Source organism: Sardina pilchardus, chromosome 13 (assembly GCF_963854185.1).
Source record: "Sardina pilchardus chromosome 13, fSarPil1.1, whole genome shotgun sequence".
NCBI lineage: Eukaryota > Metazoa > Chordata > Actinopteri > Clupeiformes > Clupeidae > Sardina > Sardina pilchardus.
In genome coordinates, this window is record NC_085006.1 from 33,004,487 (window position 1) to 33,023,946 (window position 19,460).

Genomic DNA, 19,460 nt, shown 5'->3' on the forward strand with positions numbered 1-19,460 from the left:
ACATATTATAGAATTATTAAAATGTATACAGGCATTTTCTCCAGTGCGCTCTCAGTCTGGATGTGTACCTTGTGCTACTCATAAGTGGATTTGAAAGTGCCACCATGATATTGTTGGGCGACTCATCCAGGCGTAGTGAAAACTTATACATTAGGTTTCTTAAAAGTGCATGAAGTGTGCTTACTCCTACAGATACAAACATCTGGCTAGCACTCCCTCCTCTGGGAACCCTGAGTAGTATTCTTAAAGCATCATTATATGCAACTTGTAACTTTTGCATGCTGGCCTTTTTATAAGTGAACCAGAGGTGAGCAGTGAATAGTGGTGTGTAAGTAAGTAACTTTATTTGTCCCCCAATGGGGCAATTTGTTGTGCAGCAAGTACGGTACGGATCACATACAATCACACACACAAACAACAAACACACACAGTTTAAGAGGTTGCCTACATTGCAGCCATAGTTAAAAAACAATAAAAAATAAGATAAAATAAATAAATAAATAAATAAATAAAAGGCTCATCATATCCAAAAGTATGAGTGGGAGGGGGGGGGGGGGTTACCTATGTTTTTTTTTAGTTAAGAAGTATGCCTTGAACAGAGCCACTTTAACTTGATTGGAGCAAGATGTAAATTTACGGGCTATAGTGTTTGCCTGTGCATATAGTTTACAGCGCTGCCTGTATATGTCATCATCATCACTCATATCCTCTGTAATCCAGTGTCCAAGGTATTTTATCTTTTTGCAAACCTCAAGAGGATTATTTGACAGTCTAAACACAGGAAATTTGAGGCTTTTATCCTGCTTAGTTCTACATATTAGAATAGCGCTTTTGCTGGAATTATATTTTATGTCAAATTGTAAACCATATTCAGAACATACCTTAAAGAGGAATAATGCAGGATTGGCGATTTCATCTCTGGTTTCGTTATTTCGTTTTCGCTCATTTTATGCTTGCATATTTCTCTGCAGAGCTTCCCCGACAGCTTTAGCGTGTATATTTGTACATATGTGACCATTCGTAGCGAAATCAGTCGTTTTGCGCACAACGTTATTTTGAGAAAATCAACAATAACAATGTTGAATTTCACGTTTTCGCCTCATTCGACTGTATACAGTCTACAGTTTCATATCGTGAACGCATTTCACGGAAAAACATACATTTTGACTGTTAAACCCGGTGAAGATTCAACACATTTGCTGTCATTCCCGTTGTCCATGCTGCTTAAAAAGGTGATTTCTCCTCTTCTGGCATATCGTGACAGGAGAACCATGTCAACTTTGGATGCTGTTATCTTAGCGATAGTTTGTGTAATACCCTCGATATACATATCGTTGGAAAGCTTAGTTTATGGCCGTTCACGTGAGCACAATAACTTAATTTAATTAATTTTACCGAAACGACTGGTTCCGCTTTACAGGGTCACATATATAGGCTATATATATATATAAATTGCAAGCGTGGTTCTTCTTGTTCCTTTCGCGTCTCTGACTTCCAGATGTAAACAGCAAACGATCGTTTATCAGAAAGTTGCAAGGTTGTAATAGCGGAGAGGGACACTAGGGTCGGGAGGAAATGTGACTGTTTTCGATAAAACTGGTCAGTCAAGCAAAACAACGATTTCTAAGCGATTTTATGACTATGAAAAAGTTGCATAGGGTCTCTTTAAGTAGCTGTTGCAGCCCCGCACTGCTTGGACTTAATGTCACAAGGTCATCTGCATACATCAGATGCTTGACTAGTACACCACCAATCATACAGCCTGTGTTACATCCATTTAATCTTCTAGACAGCTCATCCATGTAAAGATAAAATAAAACAGGGGACAGAATGCCACCCTGCCTAACCCCATTGGTCACACTAAAAGGGTCCGAAATACTACCCCCCCATTTGATGTGCATTTTCTGGTGAGCGTACCAATAGGCAAGTACCCTCACAATGTAGCCAGGCACTCCTCCTTGTCTTAACTTAATAAAAAGTTTTTTGTGATTCACACGGTCAAACGCTTTAGAAGCATCTATAAAACACATTAAAACAGTAGAATTTTTGGATTTATAACATATAATTTGGATTTATAACATATAATACTACCAATATAATTACAGCAAGTACAAATATATAATACATACTACGCGTGTGTGTGTGTGTGTGTGTGTGTGTGTGTGTGTGTGTGTGTGTGTGTGCGTGTGTGTGTGTGTGTGTGTGTGCTAACCCTCCCTGTAGGTGACCTGCAGTTTGTTGATGTTAATCTATCTTGGCTGGAGGCCCTGCAGTACTGTGGGCAGAGGAGCTCCAGGCTGGTCCACATCCTGAACAGTACCATCCAGACCCGGGTCACCCAGCTGCTGAGCTCCCTGCCGGCCGAGATGCTGCCCGTGCCCACGGCCTGGGTGGGGCTGGTCCACTGCTTCCTGCGCCCGCAGGAGACCTGGCAGTGGCTGGACCGTCCGGTGGAGTACGAGCGTTGGCATGACGACTATCCCCGCTGGTTTTTCTTCTTTCACTGTGGCCAGGTGGTGCAGGAGCCTGCAGGGGACTACAGGTGGTGGGACGCCTGCTGCATGGAGCAACGCCCCTTCATCTGTCAGGTGAGCAGTAAGACACGCCCCTTTACCTGTCAGGTGAGCAGTAAGACACGCCCCTTTACCTTTCAGATGAGCTCTAAGACACGCCCCTTCATCTGTCAGGTGAGCAGTAAGACACGCCCCTTTACCTGCCAGGTGAGCAGTAAGACACGCCCCTTTACCTGCCAGGTGAGCTGTAAGACACACCCCTTCATCTGTCAGGTGAGCAGTAAGACACGCCCCTTCATCTGTCAGGTGAGCAGTAAGACACGCCCCTTTACCTGCCAGGTGAGCTGTAAGACACACCCCTTCATCTGTCAGGTGAGCAGTAAGACACGCCCCTTTACCGGTCAGGTGAGCAGTAAGACACCCCCATTTACCTGTCAGGTGAGCTGTAAGACACGCCCCTTCATATGTCGAGTGAGCAGTAAGACACGCCCCTTTACCTGTCCGGTGAGCAGTAAGACACGCCCCTTCATCTGTCAGGTGAGCAGTAAGACACGCCCCTTTACCTGTCAGGTGAGCTGTAAGACACGCCCCTTCATATGTCGGGTGAGCAGTAAGATACGCCCCTTTACCTGTCCGGTGAGCAGTAAGACACGCCCCTTCATCTGTCAGGTGAGCAGTAAGACACGCCCCTTTACCTGTCAGGTGAGCTGTAAGACACGCCCCTTCATATGTCGGGTGAGCAGTAAGATACGCCCCTTTACCTGTCAGGTGAGCAGTAAGACACTCCCCTTCATCTGTCATGTGAGGTGTAATTTAATCGTGTTTGTTGTGTTGTTGGTTCAGGACGAGACTAGTGACCCCACCACTCCAGCAGAGGGGGCTAGAGACTCAGAGGGCTGCTACCATCGCCTGCTGTGACCCCACCACTCCAGCAGAGGGGGCTAGAGTCTCAGAGGATGCTGCTACCATCGCCTGCTGTGACCCCACCACTCCAGCAGAGGGGGCTAGAGACTCAGAGGGCTGCTACCATCGCCTGCTGTGACCCCATCACTCCAGCAGAGGGGGCTAGAGTCTCAGAGGGCTGCTACCATCGCCTGCTGTGACCCCATCACTCCAGCAGAGGGGGCTAGAGTCTCAGAGGGCTGCTTTGGCCTCACCAGCTTGCAGCAGAAATGCACACATCACCAGCCTGCCAATCTAATTATTTTATAGCCTCAATCTCAATATCTAATAGTCTAAATCTCAACATTTTATAGCCTTAATCTCAATATCTAATAGTCTGAATATTAATATTGTATAGCCTTAATCTCAATATGTGATGGTCTTAATCTCAACATTGTATAGCCTTAATCTCAATATCTGATTTCTGTCTTAATTTCAACATCTTAAAGGAGAATTCCGGTGTGAAATTGACCTTAACTGTACTGAAACATGTTGAGGAGTACTTACGTTTGTTAAAGAGTCACCTTCGCTCACCCCCGTGCATTCCAAACTCCGCCGTTTTCAGCCGAGCTGAGTCAAAATTGTTTTTAATGTGTTTTTACTCTGCTAAGGACATGCAACAAATATTCAAAACATTTTTAAAAATATGAGTTTTTCAGGAAGTTACAAACATGTCCACTACAGTGGACTACATGCACCTCGGACCTCAAACATAAAAGTGAAAACCTAATGTAAAAATTAAACAAGTTTTTGAGTTTTTTGCAAATTAACCTCATTTCATGCTCATCAATCATCAGTTCATCAATCCTATCAACCTTTTGCATCCTGACTCTCTGCATCTCCTTCATCATCCTCATCGTCCATGCCTCTATTGTGTGTGTGTGTGTGTGTGTGTGTGTGTGTGTGTGTGTGTGTGTGTGTGTGTGTGTGTGTGTGGTCATATCCCATCATGCCTCTATTGTTCTCTGGCAGCCACTCATCATCATTTTCATCACTATACTGATCATCACTGGAGTCAGAGGGGTCTTACCTATTATTTGCTGCACTTGTGGTCTAAAAATATGATAAGATGATATTTTATAGAAACACAAACTACAACTAATATGCATACAAATCCACAATTATGCTTAAATTATGATTAATATGCATACAATATGCATACAATGTATAGACTAACATAATTATACCCAAAATGCACTGAATTGCAACCAAAATAGTCATTATAAGAGAAGAATCAACCACATGACCTGTGTTAGAAATATAGTCAGTAATGCATGATGTCCACTTTATTGGACACATGGTTAATCGCAATTTCCAGCTTATTTGAAATATTTTTTTAAAAAAAATATAGAGTAATATTGCTCCTTAGATATTCCTGCATATCATCATATTTGTTTTACCTCTTGGGTTCTCCTGTTATAGGAGGATTGACAGGATATTCCAGAAGTAGTCAACAGGTGTGGCTGTCTGTCAGCCATCTTTGATTTAGAGGAGGTTCACTTGTAGTTGCAACAACTAACCACTGAATACACCTCAATGGTCGGGGGCAGCAGAGAGCACTCTAATGGCTGATATGCAATTCCACGATAGAAACTATTGCATTTTAGCCTGGCTAGCGCCTACCACTTCTCAAATGAGACGTGGTCTGGCAACCAGACGTTCATTTTCTCGTATTTGAAAAAATGCCCAGATCCGGGTGCCACGGATGTCTATCAAATGCGTCTCTGCATACAGTAGCTCATCATGAGGCGAGTTCGTGATGGCGCAAAACTGTGCAGCACTGCGCAGCACAAGATGCACGTGGTTACAAATCTGTCCACGATGGTCTAGATGGGTGTGTTTACGACTCGGCAGTCGGTATCACATGGCCTCAACTTATCGCGGGAGCAAGGCGTGGCAAGGCGGCTGCTCAGCAGCGGAGCAGCAGCTCTCTAGGTACTGCGGAGCGCAGCGGAGCCTAGACCCTGCCTTCATGACGTCAGGTCTTTGCCCTAATTGGCTTTTACATCCCTGACGTATGTGCAGGTGTTTAGATGCCTCTTCATATCCACGAGTGGCGAGTAGCGAGTGGACCGTCTCTCCATAAATGGGCTCTGTCCATATTAATGCTAATCACCAGCTTACTACAGTAGCAGACATTAGCAGAGGAGCCCAATGTTAGCTCCATATAAATGCTAATCTTGTGTGAGCATTAATCAGTCCTTTGTAATATTAAATAATCATTCAATATAATCAAATATTTTATTGCCACCAGTAAATGTAGTCTATGGTGAAGAGTAGCTTGTCATTTCAGGAAAGAATCATCATTTGATGGACAAAAAGACGGTAACTCAAAATAGTTGGTTCCCATTCATCCAGGGGAAGCTCTTTTATGCAAGCATAAAACGAGCGTAAATGAAAAGCGAAACCGAAACCGGAGATGAAATCGCCAATCCTATATAGTTTCTCTTTAAATGATCAAATTGCTTAATATTTCAGGATTGCAATACGTCTATTTAATAGTTGGGTTTTAACTGTACGTCTGCAGTGTAAATGCCTGGTATGTTTGAGTGTGTGTGGTGTGTTTGTATACAGTATATGTGGTGTGTGTGTGTTTGAGAGAAAGTGTGTATACTGTATGTGACTTGTGTGTATATGGTGTGACAGAGAGACCCCCCACACACTCACACATGCACACTCCCCTCTATTACACTTGCACACACATACACTATATCCACACGGTTTCTCATTGCATGTACTGTACTTGAAAACAAGATTTGAAGAAATAAATCATTATGGCTACATTGACAAATTCTTAGCCATGAGCTGTATATCCTCCGATTTTAATATTTACACATATCGAGGCGATTCAAGTACAGCTCAGTTTTAAGAAACTTAAAGCCCAGAGCTGAAGATCATTTAGAAATGTGCTACCATTTCAAAAACCGCATGTGTACTTGCGTGCATGCATGGAAACTTCCTGGACAGTTGTTTTGGAAACTGAGAGCCGTGTGTTTGTGTTTACGTGTGTGTGTGTGTGTGTGTGTGTGTGTGTGTGTGTGTGTGTGTTGTGAGTGTGTACGTGCATAGACTCTTCCTGGACAGTTTTTTTTGGAAACTGAGCCGGTCCTCTCTGCTCCATCTTTGAATCCTCATTTGAATCCCTTGAGGGCACAACAGAATGACAAGCATGAAAAACAAAAAAGTGAAACCAAATGATTATGGCACGCTTGTACACACGTACACACACACACACACACACACACACACACCAGGACGTGCCTTCATTTTAGACTCCATCTTGACTTGGTCTTTTTATTTTTTTATTTTAAGATCCAGCACTCACCAGCCATTCAGAGGCCACATTTGTAGTGTGTTGGTAAGAAAGACATTTATACTGTGCTGCACAGTGTAGTGAAATTATACCTTGATATAGATGTCAGGCCATACAGCCGAGCCCCAATATGGTGCCTACAGATGCAACTTAGAATATATGGATCTCGTTATGCATGTTCATGTTGATTCAGAGATAGACATAGACTACCGTGGGCTACTGTGCGTCAATATAACAGCATTTTATCAGGTGGTGAATTAGCCTAATGACTAACGTCAGTTTAACATGTCAGAACTTTTGATCGGCGTTTCAAGTGCATGCCGCGAGTAAATGAACATGACTGACTGAATCCTTTATATTTCTTGGCTAAGTGCGAAGAGATTGACACTTGAACTGTGGCGTAACTGGTTGAAGCATCTTAATCATACGTCAGCGACCGGGGTTCAAAACTTACTCTACGCACCTCCGGAACCCATTAAGACAAGGGGCATTATTTTATTAAAAAGTTTTGCAATTTTTTTATGATTGCGATGTCTGCTGAAAAGAAAAGTTAATATGTGAATTCGTGGTTCAGCGCACGCACACACACACACACACACACACACACACACACACACACACACACACACACACACACACACACACACACACACACACACATTTTTACATTTACATAATAGGGCTCGGGCACACGCCTTGCATTCTAGGAATGTCGCCGCCATTTGGTAGCGCACTGAACGTAATATCCATTCATTCAGATGCACAAGACAAGAAGCAGAAATATAGTAGCGATTTATTCTTTTCCTCTTGCGATCGTGGGTTGCACTGTTACACCCCACTACACAGCAACATACTACCAAGAAGGCAAAAACTAAGTAACAGGAACACACTAAAAGGCGGGAGTAAATCCATAGTAATCCATAGTAAACTAAGGAGTGAAGCTGCCAATGTGGCTGTGCCCGCGAAGTTTTGATGTCATGATCCCGAGCCCTGTCGGGTGTCTGTCGAGAGAGAGGGGGGAGGGAGGCAATCGTCCTCAATGCCTAGGCTATAATGTCTAGTGAACTGGTTAGACAGGTGTGGGGGAGGGGGAATGATCGCACAAGACAATTGCTCTTCATGAAATGGGTAGTCTCACAGACGTTTGTCGATGTTTAAACGTAGCCTACTACATCACTTGCGAAATCGGACGTGGCACATAGAATTATTAGGCTACTGGATTTAATATAGCATAGACTTTGTTCATCCTATATTAGCCTATATTAAAATGTAATGTGCTGCGGGGAAGCATTGGGGAAGTCGTTGTCCTGTAACAATTTGCCTCTTATTATAATCAAGAGTAGGCTATGCAGCCACGCACATAATAGTCTAGGTTACGGGCGGATGCGAGCAACCCCATGCAAAAGAAGGCCTTAAGTTAACGGACTGAAGGCCTGTTTACATGTGAAACATGCATTAAATCTAAGAAACGAAAAACACAAATATCATGTATTGTGTCGTAAACAGTTAATGACTTCATGGCCACTATGCGCAACTGCATCGCGCAGTGAGCTGAAGGATAGGAGGACCGACACTTATTAACACAAAGCTTTGTAAAGCACTAACAACCACCCCTCAAAGTTCATTGTCCATAAGTCCAAACAATATAAAAATCCGACAATCCAAAACGATAACGAGATCTCCCAGAAACGAAAAACAAGTTTGTTGAGTAGCCTAGTCCTTCCAACAATCTCAGCTTTTGCGTTTGTTAGATAAAAGGCATTCTGCCCTGCTGTATTCCAATGAGAAAAAATCATCCACAAGGTAGGCTAAGGGTCACGGTAATGCAGCATGCAGGAATCTATATGAATGGGTTATATCGGCCAAAACGAATGAATGGGTTGGGAGAGTCGTCTGGCTGTGTCAGCAGACAGCAGTCGGTCTCGAGGGGTTAAATAGCGCACGTACTTGAATTTTAATCTGAAGAAGACCACACGAAAATAAAATCAAATCAAAAAAGAAGGATTTCAAGTGTGCGAACCTTTTTCCATTTTTGTATGATTTAGCCTACTCTTGTTCTGCACCTTGACCGGGGATGTGCACAAACTTTTTTACTACACTTGAATTTTAAACCAACTCTTCTCTAGCCTATATCCTATAGCCATACTTTAATAATCAGATGTTATGCTCATTTTTGTAGGCTACACCTCACCGGCAAGCACGCACGCAAATGCTGCTTTTGCACATCTACAATATTGGCCAGGCTATATAGAATAGGTTTTTAGGACTGTATTTTGCCTTCGTGCAACTTTAGTTGTGCTCAATCTAAATTATTGTCAGTAAGGATAGGTAATATTACCAAATGGCGAACCTCGAAAATTATTTAGGATATAGAGCCGTGTCCATTACGCATGCAGTTATTTTTTAGGCTATTGTTTTATTTTAGTGTTTTTGTCTACCATGGCAAACATAGTTGAAACGTTCGCTCTAAACTTATGTATTTCCAATCGGCTTTCACAAAACCGATGAGGTCCAGATCTCAGTGGCCTCATAGCTGCTTACAGCCATGCATAGTAAGCCTAATGATAGCCTAATAGTTATGACATTAATAGCCTATTAATGACCTCATGTCGCAATGGCACGTTGTTTGAAAAAAAAAAAGTTAAATAGGCCTAGGCCTACCGCCGAGTGGGGATATGTCGGAATGAACAGCGGATACCAGCTGGGTTGTAAAACATTACTGTATTCGTTGATCTTATCGATGCAGTCCTTGCGGCCACTTCTCCCCATCGAAGGAAACTTTCTGTTAAGTGTTGACAACACAAAGGCCTTCACGTTGTGTGGCAGTGCTTGCTTGCCCTTCGATCCATCCCAGTTGGTGGTTTTGCACCTGTCCCTGAGTTATAGTCTATATGAGTAAGCGCTTATGCTCTAACCGCATAATAAAAGAAGCACCTGCATTCCACAGCAGTGCTTATGGCAAGGCTATTAACACCTGTCACTGAGCTATGGACAAGCAGTTATGCTCGAAAATTATCATAATAACAGACACACCTAATTGTATGGCTCTATGTTTAAACACATCAAATTAGCAAGCATTTCCTCCCGATAGCAGCAACGTTTGCTTTCTTTTTCTGTCGGTCCGCGGTTGCTTGGTCAATTGCGCAGCAAATTATCAGATCACCGGACCTAATTTCACTCCATGTCTCGCGGACCAGCAGCAGTCTCCACGTTTCGCGGCCCATAGTTTGAGAAACGCTGCATTAAAGTGTCATTTGGTTGTAGGCTATATGTTTAGCGATTTCTTTGTGTGTTTTTCATTGTATTGTGTGTGCATTGAGTAGTTCCTTAAAATACGGAACAAAGGGCGTCTGTTCAATACGGAAGAAGACTACTATTAGGCTACCTAGGCTATATATTTCTTGTAACGAAACGCGAAGAAAAAATACGAGGACTGACCGTCTCGTTTCTCCGCGTTTCCCCCAATACCATGGCGACAAAGAGAAATAAATATGATTTGACATTTAAGCTGATTGCTGACAAATTTGCCACACAATTCGGGAGAAGCAGCGGACAGGAGCGCCACCACAACCAAGCACTTCTAGCCCAAATTAACATGGCAACATTGCCTATGACTAAAGTGTCTAAGTAGGCTAGTCCTACTAATATTACATTTGATTGGTAACATGTTTGTAGCGCGCCAGTTTACCCATCCCCTACATCAAAACAGCTTAGAATCAATCAAAGAATCAGCTGTGTCGGCGTTAGGCTGTAGGCGATTTTCTATAACCACTTTCATTCATTTCAACAATGGTTCATTGAAACGTCGTTTGAATAATTTCGCCAGTCATCACCTTCATTGTAATGATTAAATGAGATTAAGGAGTCGACTATTGACGGATATGCGGTCTTCATAATTTTGAAATGCGTGATGAAACTTTCTGCCACCTGGTGGTTGTTTGGGTACATTGCCTACATTGCCAAAAAATCGGCTTGACGGCCTGCGGGATCTCTTCGGGAGTCCCGCGGGAGAAGGTGCATTCTCAACCCGTACCCACTGTATGTTCAACATTTCATAGTAAGTCATGTTATGTCATATAGACTCAAACATTAGTCTGTTCTGGTCAAACTTGGTCTCATTCTGCTGTGGTCTTGGTCTTGATACCCTCTGATCTACTGTAGGTAATGACGTGGTCTCAGTTGAGATGGTTTTGACTACACACTACACACAAATGAGGTTTTTGAATGTGTTTGTGTGTGTGTGTGTGTGTGTGTGTGTGTGTGTCACTTCCTGTCCTAGATGGTAAGTTGCAGGTGATGTGCAGGTGAATGCCAAAGTTGTTTGACACCCATTGTGATTGTTATTGTTAATGTAATACAGTAGGTGTAGATTCAATCAATTAAATAATAATAATAATAAACATTTATCTCCAAGGGTCAATTCCTCATGCAGGCATAGTGACATAAGACAGAAGACAACATATAAGACAAAAAAGAAAGACCAAGACAGACAGGAGTGTGTGTAAGTGTGGGACATACAGGAGTGGTGTGGGACATACAGGAGTGTGTGTAAGTGTGGGACATACAGGAGTGTGTGTAAGTGTGGGACATACAGGAGTGTGTGTAAGTGTGGGACAGACAGGAGTGTGTGTAAGTGTGGGACATACAGGAGTGTGTGTAAGTGTGGGACAGACAGGAGTGTGTGTAAGTGTGGGACATACAGGAGTGTGTGTAAGTGTGGGACATACAGGAGTGTGTGTAAGTGTGGGACAGACAGGAGTGTGTGTAAGTGTTGGGGATGAGTCCCAGGAGAGGGAGGAGGGGGGGGGCTAATGGACGTGTAGAAATGGTGAGAATACTGACGCTTTTGACCTTTTCTTAACGTTTCTTTCTCACTTGTAGGAGCTAGTCAAATTGAGCTTTGAGTTGATTTTATGCTTCTTTCTTGTGAAAAGCAGTGTGGGGGTGTGGCGTGTGGTGTGTGGTGGTGTGGTGTGGCGTGTGGGGGTGTGGTGGTGTGGTGTGGCGTGTGGGTGTGTGGAGCCATAATGTGGCAAGGCATTTGCTACCACATCAGAGACTGCTTAAAAATGTGTGTGCAGGAAATGTATTACATGCAAATAACAGGTCTATGAAATTCTAAAGAAGACGATGTTTGTGTGTGTGTCTGTGTGTGTGAGAGAGAGAGAGCAAGAGAGAGCAAGAGAGAGAGAGAGAGAGAGAGATAAATATCTGTAGTCAAAGAGCTCTGGCATCATACTGCACCTGCACACAACAGAGAGAACTCGGAGAAGAGGACTCATACTGTACAGACGGACCGGAGAGAAGACACACACACACACGCACGCACACACACACACACGCACGCACACGCAGGCCACAGACGTCCAGCAGCCATGGGCAGGTGAGTGTTTAGTTTCTTCTGCTGGGATTTAGGAGTCTCTCTTTAACACACACACACACACACACACTTACACAAACTTATAGTAGACATGGCCGGTGTTCTTCTAGTCTGCTTTGTCTATTTGTCTATTGTCTATCTACAGTATTTTTCTCTCTCTCTCTAACACACACACACACACACACACACACACACACAGCTGGTATGTATTCAATCATCTGAGTTTCTCCAGTGTACTTGTGGCTCAGTCAGAAATTGTACTGTATACTTATACTAACACTTTATAAAAGCTACACACAATTCATCATTTATTAAGCATTTGTAAACTATTAGCCTTTTCATCATTTGTAGTCACACACTGATGTTGGATTCTATTAGGTTGGGGTCAGGACTCTGTGCAGGCCAGTCAAGTTCATCCACACCAAACTCTATCATAGTTATCTTAACCAAGAGATTATGGACAATTCCATGCCTCCAACTTTGTGGGAACAGTTTGGGTATGGTCCCTTCCCATTCCAACGTGACTGTGCACCAGTGCGCAAAGCAATGTCCATAAAAACAGGATGACAGAGTTTGATGTGGATGAACTTGACTGGCATGCACAGAGTCCTGACCTCAACCCAATAGAACACTTTTGGGATGAATTAGAGCAGAAACTGTGAGCCAGTGTCTTCATCCGACATAAGAGTGTAACCTCACAAATGTACTTATGAAAGAACCTTGTTATGTCATGTAGACTCAAACATTAGTCTGTTCTGGTCTTGTTACAGTATGTCATGTAGACTCAAACATTAGTCTGTTCTGGTCTTGTTATGTCATGTAGACTCAAACATTAGTCTGTTCTGGTCTTGCTATGTCATGTAGACTCAAACATTAGTCTGTTCTGGTCTTGTTATGTCATGTAGACTCAAACATTAGTCTGTTCTGGTCTTGTTATGTCATGTAGACTCAAACGTTAGTCTGTTCTGGTCTTGTTATGTCATGTAGACTCAAACATTAGTCTGTTCTGGTCTTGTTATGTCATGTAGACTCAAACATTAGTCTGTTCTGGTCTTGTTATGTCATGTAGACTCAAACATTAGTCTGTTCTGGTCTTGTTACAGTATGTCATGTAGACTCAAACATTAGTCTGTTCTGGTCTTGTTATGTCATGTAGACTCAAACATTAGTCTGTTCTGGTCTTGTTACAGTATGTCATGTAGACTCAAACATTAGTCTGTTCTGGTCTTGTTATGTCATGTAGACTCAAACATTAGTCTGTTCTGGTCTTGTTATGTCATGTAGACTCAAACATTAGTCTGTTCTGGTCTTGTTATGTCATGTAGACTCAAACATTAGTCTGTTCTGGTCTTGTTATGTCATGTAGACTCAAACATGAGTCTGTTCTGGTCTTGTTATGTCATGTAGACTCAAACATGAGTCTGTTCTGGTCTTGTTATGTCATGTAGACTCAAACATAAGTCTGTTCTGGTCTTGGTCTCGTCCTGCTTTGGTCTGGGACTTGACTTGGTCTCGTCCGCTTTAATTTGGTCTTGGTCTGTCTCGATACCCTCTGGTAATGACGTGGTCTTGGTTTAGGTGATCTTATCTACATACTGAGGGCCAGATGTACGTAGATTTGCGAACATACTGTAGCGTTAACTGTGCCATAGCCAACACACAGAAAGTGCACGCCGTGATACTTCAGCGTATGTCTTGTTTACCAATCCTGAAATTCATTTGGTAATCTGTGCCTTTCTCCTAACGCAATTAACGAAGATTAACAACTGAATCACACTTCAATCAGAAACACAGTTGAATGAAGTTAACTGATGATAACATTAAAAGGAATCAAACGTTTAGCGATCATGAAATAATACAATGCATAATGTCAACAAACAGGAAAATAATGAAGAGCAATAGTTCTACTCAAACTAGGCTTACTTGTGCACTTAGGCTATAGATTGATCAAATCTAGCAAGTAGGAAAGTTTAAGTGGATGGTGTGAAAGTCAAAGTAAGATGTTCGAAAGGCCAACGAAAGTTAAAGGGACATTCCACCATTTGGGGAATTAAGCTAATTTTCCACCTCCCCTCAAGCAAAAGAATTGATAGCGAGATACTAATGGTCTAAACCGATTCAATGATCTATGCTAGGCTGGAGGTAGAAGTTGCATCGCCAGACTCACAGAACAGCTGGATGAACGGGGAAAAGGTCAATATCAATCATTTTGCTCGAGGAGAGGTGGAGAATGAGCTTAATTCCCCAAATGGTGGAATAGCTCTTTATGGTTACTTTTGTTACAAAGACGCAAAACTGATGGTCTAGCGATTCTGTTGTCTTGGAAAGATTCTCTTATAGATGCATTTAACAGCAAACTGCATTCATGCATATGCATGAGACGGAAAAGCGCAATTTGACATTCTCAGCTCCTGTGATAGGCAGTCTTCGTCTTCACCTCATTGCAGCCTGTTTGTAACTCGCCATCTTTTTATGCACACGTTGTGAAACAAATACGCCTGAAGTGGGCGCAAAAGCATTAGTACATCTGCCCCTGAATGTTTAGAGGTGTTTGAATGTCTGTGTTTGTCTCTCTCTCTCTCTCTCTCTCTTTCTCATGTAGGAAGCAGGAATGCAAATGCAAATAATATGGTATAATGCTAATGATGTATGATACAATACTGTGTTAGGACTGTGTGTGTGTGAGAGAGAGAGAGAGAGGGAGGGAGGGAGAGAAAGAGAGAGATATCAAAAAAGATAGAGAGAGTTAAAAATCTGTCGCCAAAAGATTCTGGCATCACACTGGAACTGTACAGGTCACACACTTGCAGCAGTCATGGACAGGTGAGTGTTTGGTGTTCTTACACACACTTACAGCAGACATGGACAGGTGAGTGTTTGGTGTTCTATACACACACTTACAGCAGACATGGACAGGTGAGTGTTTAGTGTTCTTACACACACTTACAGCAGTCATGGACAGGTGAGTGTTTAGTGTTCTTACACACACTTACAGCAGTCATGGACAGGTGAGTGTTTAGTGTTCTTACACACACTTACAGCAGTCATGGAAAGGTGAGTGTTTGGTGTTCTTACACACACTTACAGCAGTCATGGACAGGTGAGTGTTTGGTGTTCTTACACACACTTGCAGCAGTCATGGACAGGTGAGTGTTTGGTGTTCTTACACACACTTACAGCAGTCATGGACAGGTGAGTGTTTGGTGTTCTTACACACACTTACAGCAGTCATGGACAGGTGAGTGTTTGGTGTTCTTGCACACACTTACAGCAGTCATGGACAGGTGTGTTTGATGACAGGTGAAAAATAATGGTGGAAAAATAATGCTATCTTATGAGAGAAGGGGAAAAGGGAAATGCACCATCTGAAAAATACTGTTCGATAATCAATTGTCACCAATACAGTCAGTTGCCTGAGATCCATTAGCCATTATATTAGCCTTTGCTAGGTGTTAGGTGTTGCATTAACTGTTATTTTATCTACCAGTATTTATTCATTTCCAGCGAGATGTGATGTATTATAACTTCATGCACTGTCTCACATTGCTGCTACTGTTTTTGATGCTGAGAAACATTTCTTCCTGATTTGTTAATATTTGTGTTCTGGAATGTCAGAACACATGCACAGTACTGTAGTGGTGTACCCTCATGTTCTCTCCAGAACCCTCATGTGTTCTGCATTTAAACGCACATGTTCTCTCCACAGAACCCAGAGCATCACTCTGTTGCTTGTGCTCCTGCTGGGTGAGAGAACAGTCCACTGCCAGGCTGGTAATTCAGGTACGATGACAAAGTCCATGACCACATGAGACTAGATTAGATTAATTTAGACTAGACTAGATTAATTTAGATTAGATTAGATTCAACTTTATTATTTACCAGTATTAGCTGATCAACAAAAACTAGACTGGGCAAAATAGGTCTACTGTGATATACAATTCTATTGGTTTGGCAGGTTATCATATGGATATGGATATATATACTGTATATCAAGCCCTTAAGTGCCATGCAATAGAAATTCATGTTTGTGATTGAAATGGGGACATATTCACTTTCACTTAGTTTATTAGCGCCTCTTATGATTATCGTTTGTATTTTCTTGAATTTCCCCTTGGGGATCAATAAAGTATCTATCTATCTATCTATCTATCTATCTACAGTATATAGTGTTGTTTTGTCTTGATTAGGCCATTGATTAAATTATGCATTTAAAATGCCATGGCTATTGTTATTATATGATTGATTGAATGCCTTTATTGTTTATTTACTATTCTCCCACATTCATTGTTTTTTGATCAGGTTTGCTTGAATTGATATTGTTTATTGTAAAATTGCTATTCTCCCTACTTAGTTTGACCAGTTTTTTTTAATGTGTTCACATTAAATTAATTATAGTATTGTTTAATTTGTATGTCGCTTTGGGCAAAGGCATCTGCCAAACAGCATAGCCATAACCGGTAACACTTTATAATAACTACACACAATTCGTCATCTATTAAGCATTTGTTAACTATTAGTTAATGGTTTGTTCATCATTAGTAATTAATTGTTCATGCATAATTTATCATCACTTAAGCATTTGTTCACAAAGTTATGATTGGTTTGTTCATAGTGAATAAGCCTATTTCCAAAATATGTATACATTGTTGCTAATACTTAATATAACATGCAATAACATTTTGTTAATGAAATACTATTCATTATTTAACAGTTGTTACATATGCACTAATGATTAGTAAGGATGTGAATACATGTTTTATAAACCACTTCCTAATACTATAATTCATGATTAACTCAGGAGTTACAAGTGGTTAGTTAATGATTTTTGTGAGCTCATCTAAAGTGAGGACTTTTTATGCCTTGCTACACATTTGCAAATAAGTTGTAAATACTACATTCACATTCATTCATTAAGCTGACAATTTTATCCAGAGCGACATACACAATAATGTCAATTAAATTAAACACAACCGCAGAAGCTAGGATTCGAACCTTCAACTGAACAGGCAACAGAATGATAGCCCTGCTCCTTAACCACTACACTACCTCTGCTGCTATTCTGTCACAGATGGGATCTAGTTTTAGTTGTTTTCAGAGGACTACTTTCCTGTTAAGCGTATGACTACATTTCATGTAGCACTAAGCAGCGCATTGATACAATAGTTAGAGAGTTAAAGCATACAAGTAAATAATTGACTGACGTATACTGAAGTGAAGTTAACCAAGTAAAAACATTGTCACTTTACTCTGGTGTTTATTGATTGTTTGTTGTGAAGTGAAGAGCATAACATCCGCTCAGTTAAAAACACATAAAACTATGCAAGAGTGTCTTCTACTACACACTGTTAAGCATGTTATTAAATGCTGTGTTCTTAATTTTGAAGCATAACTCCTTAATTAACTCTCATCTATAAATCATGCCTATAAACACAATAATAAATGTTTGTTCATAGCAAACACGCGCATCTGTTTTATATTTCTGAATTAATAGCTACATTAGCCATGGGCAGGCGTAGTGTATAAGGCATTGGGCTAGCATGCTGTAAGCCTAGGAATTTTGGGGGTTCAATCCCCAGGTGCCACCATTGTGGCCTTGCTCTTTAACCCTCATGTTGTCCTAAAATCTTACGACGTTCGTTGTCCTTGGGGTCAATTTGACCCCAGCTACAAAAAACTCTCAAAAATTATTAAAATTATTTTTTTTACCCAATTTTTTTTTGTGGTAGGTACTTAACAAGAGTGTAATAACCACTATCAAAAGCCCTACAAAACAATCCCACCCCCCCACACCCCTTTATGAACCCTGGAACCCTGACTGGCAATATGGCCAATCCAGTGTCAACAGCCCAAAGGCTGACTTTTTGGACTTTTTCAGACCTGCCAAAATAACTTATATGTAATATGTACTTGTATATGAAATAATGATAATTGCTACATGTTCTCATACTATTACAATAATAATATCCATAATTTGTCAAATATTCATTTTCATCATGTTTCATAAAAATGGGGTCAAATTGACCCCAATACCACCAACGTAACTATTTTTTTTACAGGACATTGGAAACATATTTTTGTGCAAATTTCATGTTTACTCTGTTGTACCCTTCAAATAAGGAAAAGTCATGAAACTTGAAGCAAAACAAAAAAAGTGAACCATATATTTTATGATGTTAAACACTGCTTGGGGTCAAATTGACCCCAAGGACAACATAAGGGTTAATTTCATTGATAGTGTAAGTCTCTTTGGATGAAAGTGTCTTAATAAATGCAACTGTAACCTTTATAACTCATTTGTAAATATGTAGCAAGGCATATACAGTCCTCACTTTAGATGAGCTCACAAAAATCATTAACTAACCACTTGTAACTCCTGAGATAATCATGAATTACAGTATGAGAATTAACATAGGAGTAATACTTTACAAATGATGATCAAAGCATTTACTAATAGTTTGTAACTGGTTCATAATAGGGAGATGATTTCATTATATGGGCCCAGCTGTGTTGTACACAAGAGTTCCATATTGCAGAGTCAGGCTGTTATAGGGGCACGTTAGGGAAGCAGTTATAGGGGCACGTTAGGGAGGCTGTTATATGGGCACGTTAGGGAAGCAGTTATAGGGGCACGTTAGGGAGGCTGTTATATGGGCACGTTAGGGAAGCAGTTATAGGGGCACGTTAGGGAGGCTGTTATATGGGCACGTTAGGGAAGCAGTTATATGGGCACGTTAGGGAAGCAGTTATAGGGGCACGTTAGGGAGGCTGTTATATGGGCACGCTAGGGAAGCTGTTGAATGGGAACCTTAAGTATGGCACAGCTGCCCAGCAGTTCTGTTGGCTAGTCAAATCGCCTCCATTACATTATTGGCAAAAAGTTATTACGTAATATGTTCAGAAATGTAATTACGTTATTGCCCATTTATTACATTATGTTCTTTAATTACTTTCATTTTTAAAATCTTATTGGCCATTTTTACGTTATTGGAAACCAGTGCTAGTTTTTGTAATAACCCTCACTGCTGCATTTTGTACCACCTGGCTTGATAGTCTTTTTGATAAGGCCTGTAAAAGCCCATTGCAGTAGTCGACCCTACTACTGGCCCCTACATCTCTCAGTTCTCTGAACACTGCTGTAAATAGTCTCTCTGAATGCTGATAAACATGATGGCTGTTCCAGCTGGTCATGTGATACCTCTCCTGGCTGACCATGTGACATCTGTTGTTGACGATATATATTGTTGTTGCTGTTGTGTGTCTGCAGGTGGCGCTGTTGATGTGCGTGTGGTGAACGGAGGGCACTGCTCAGGCA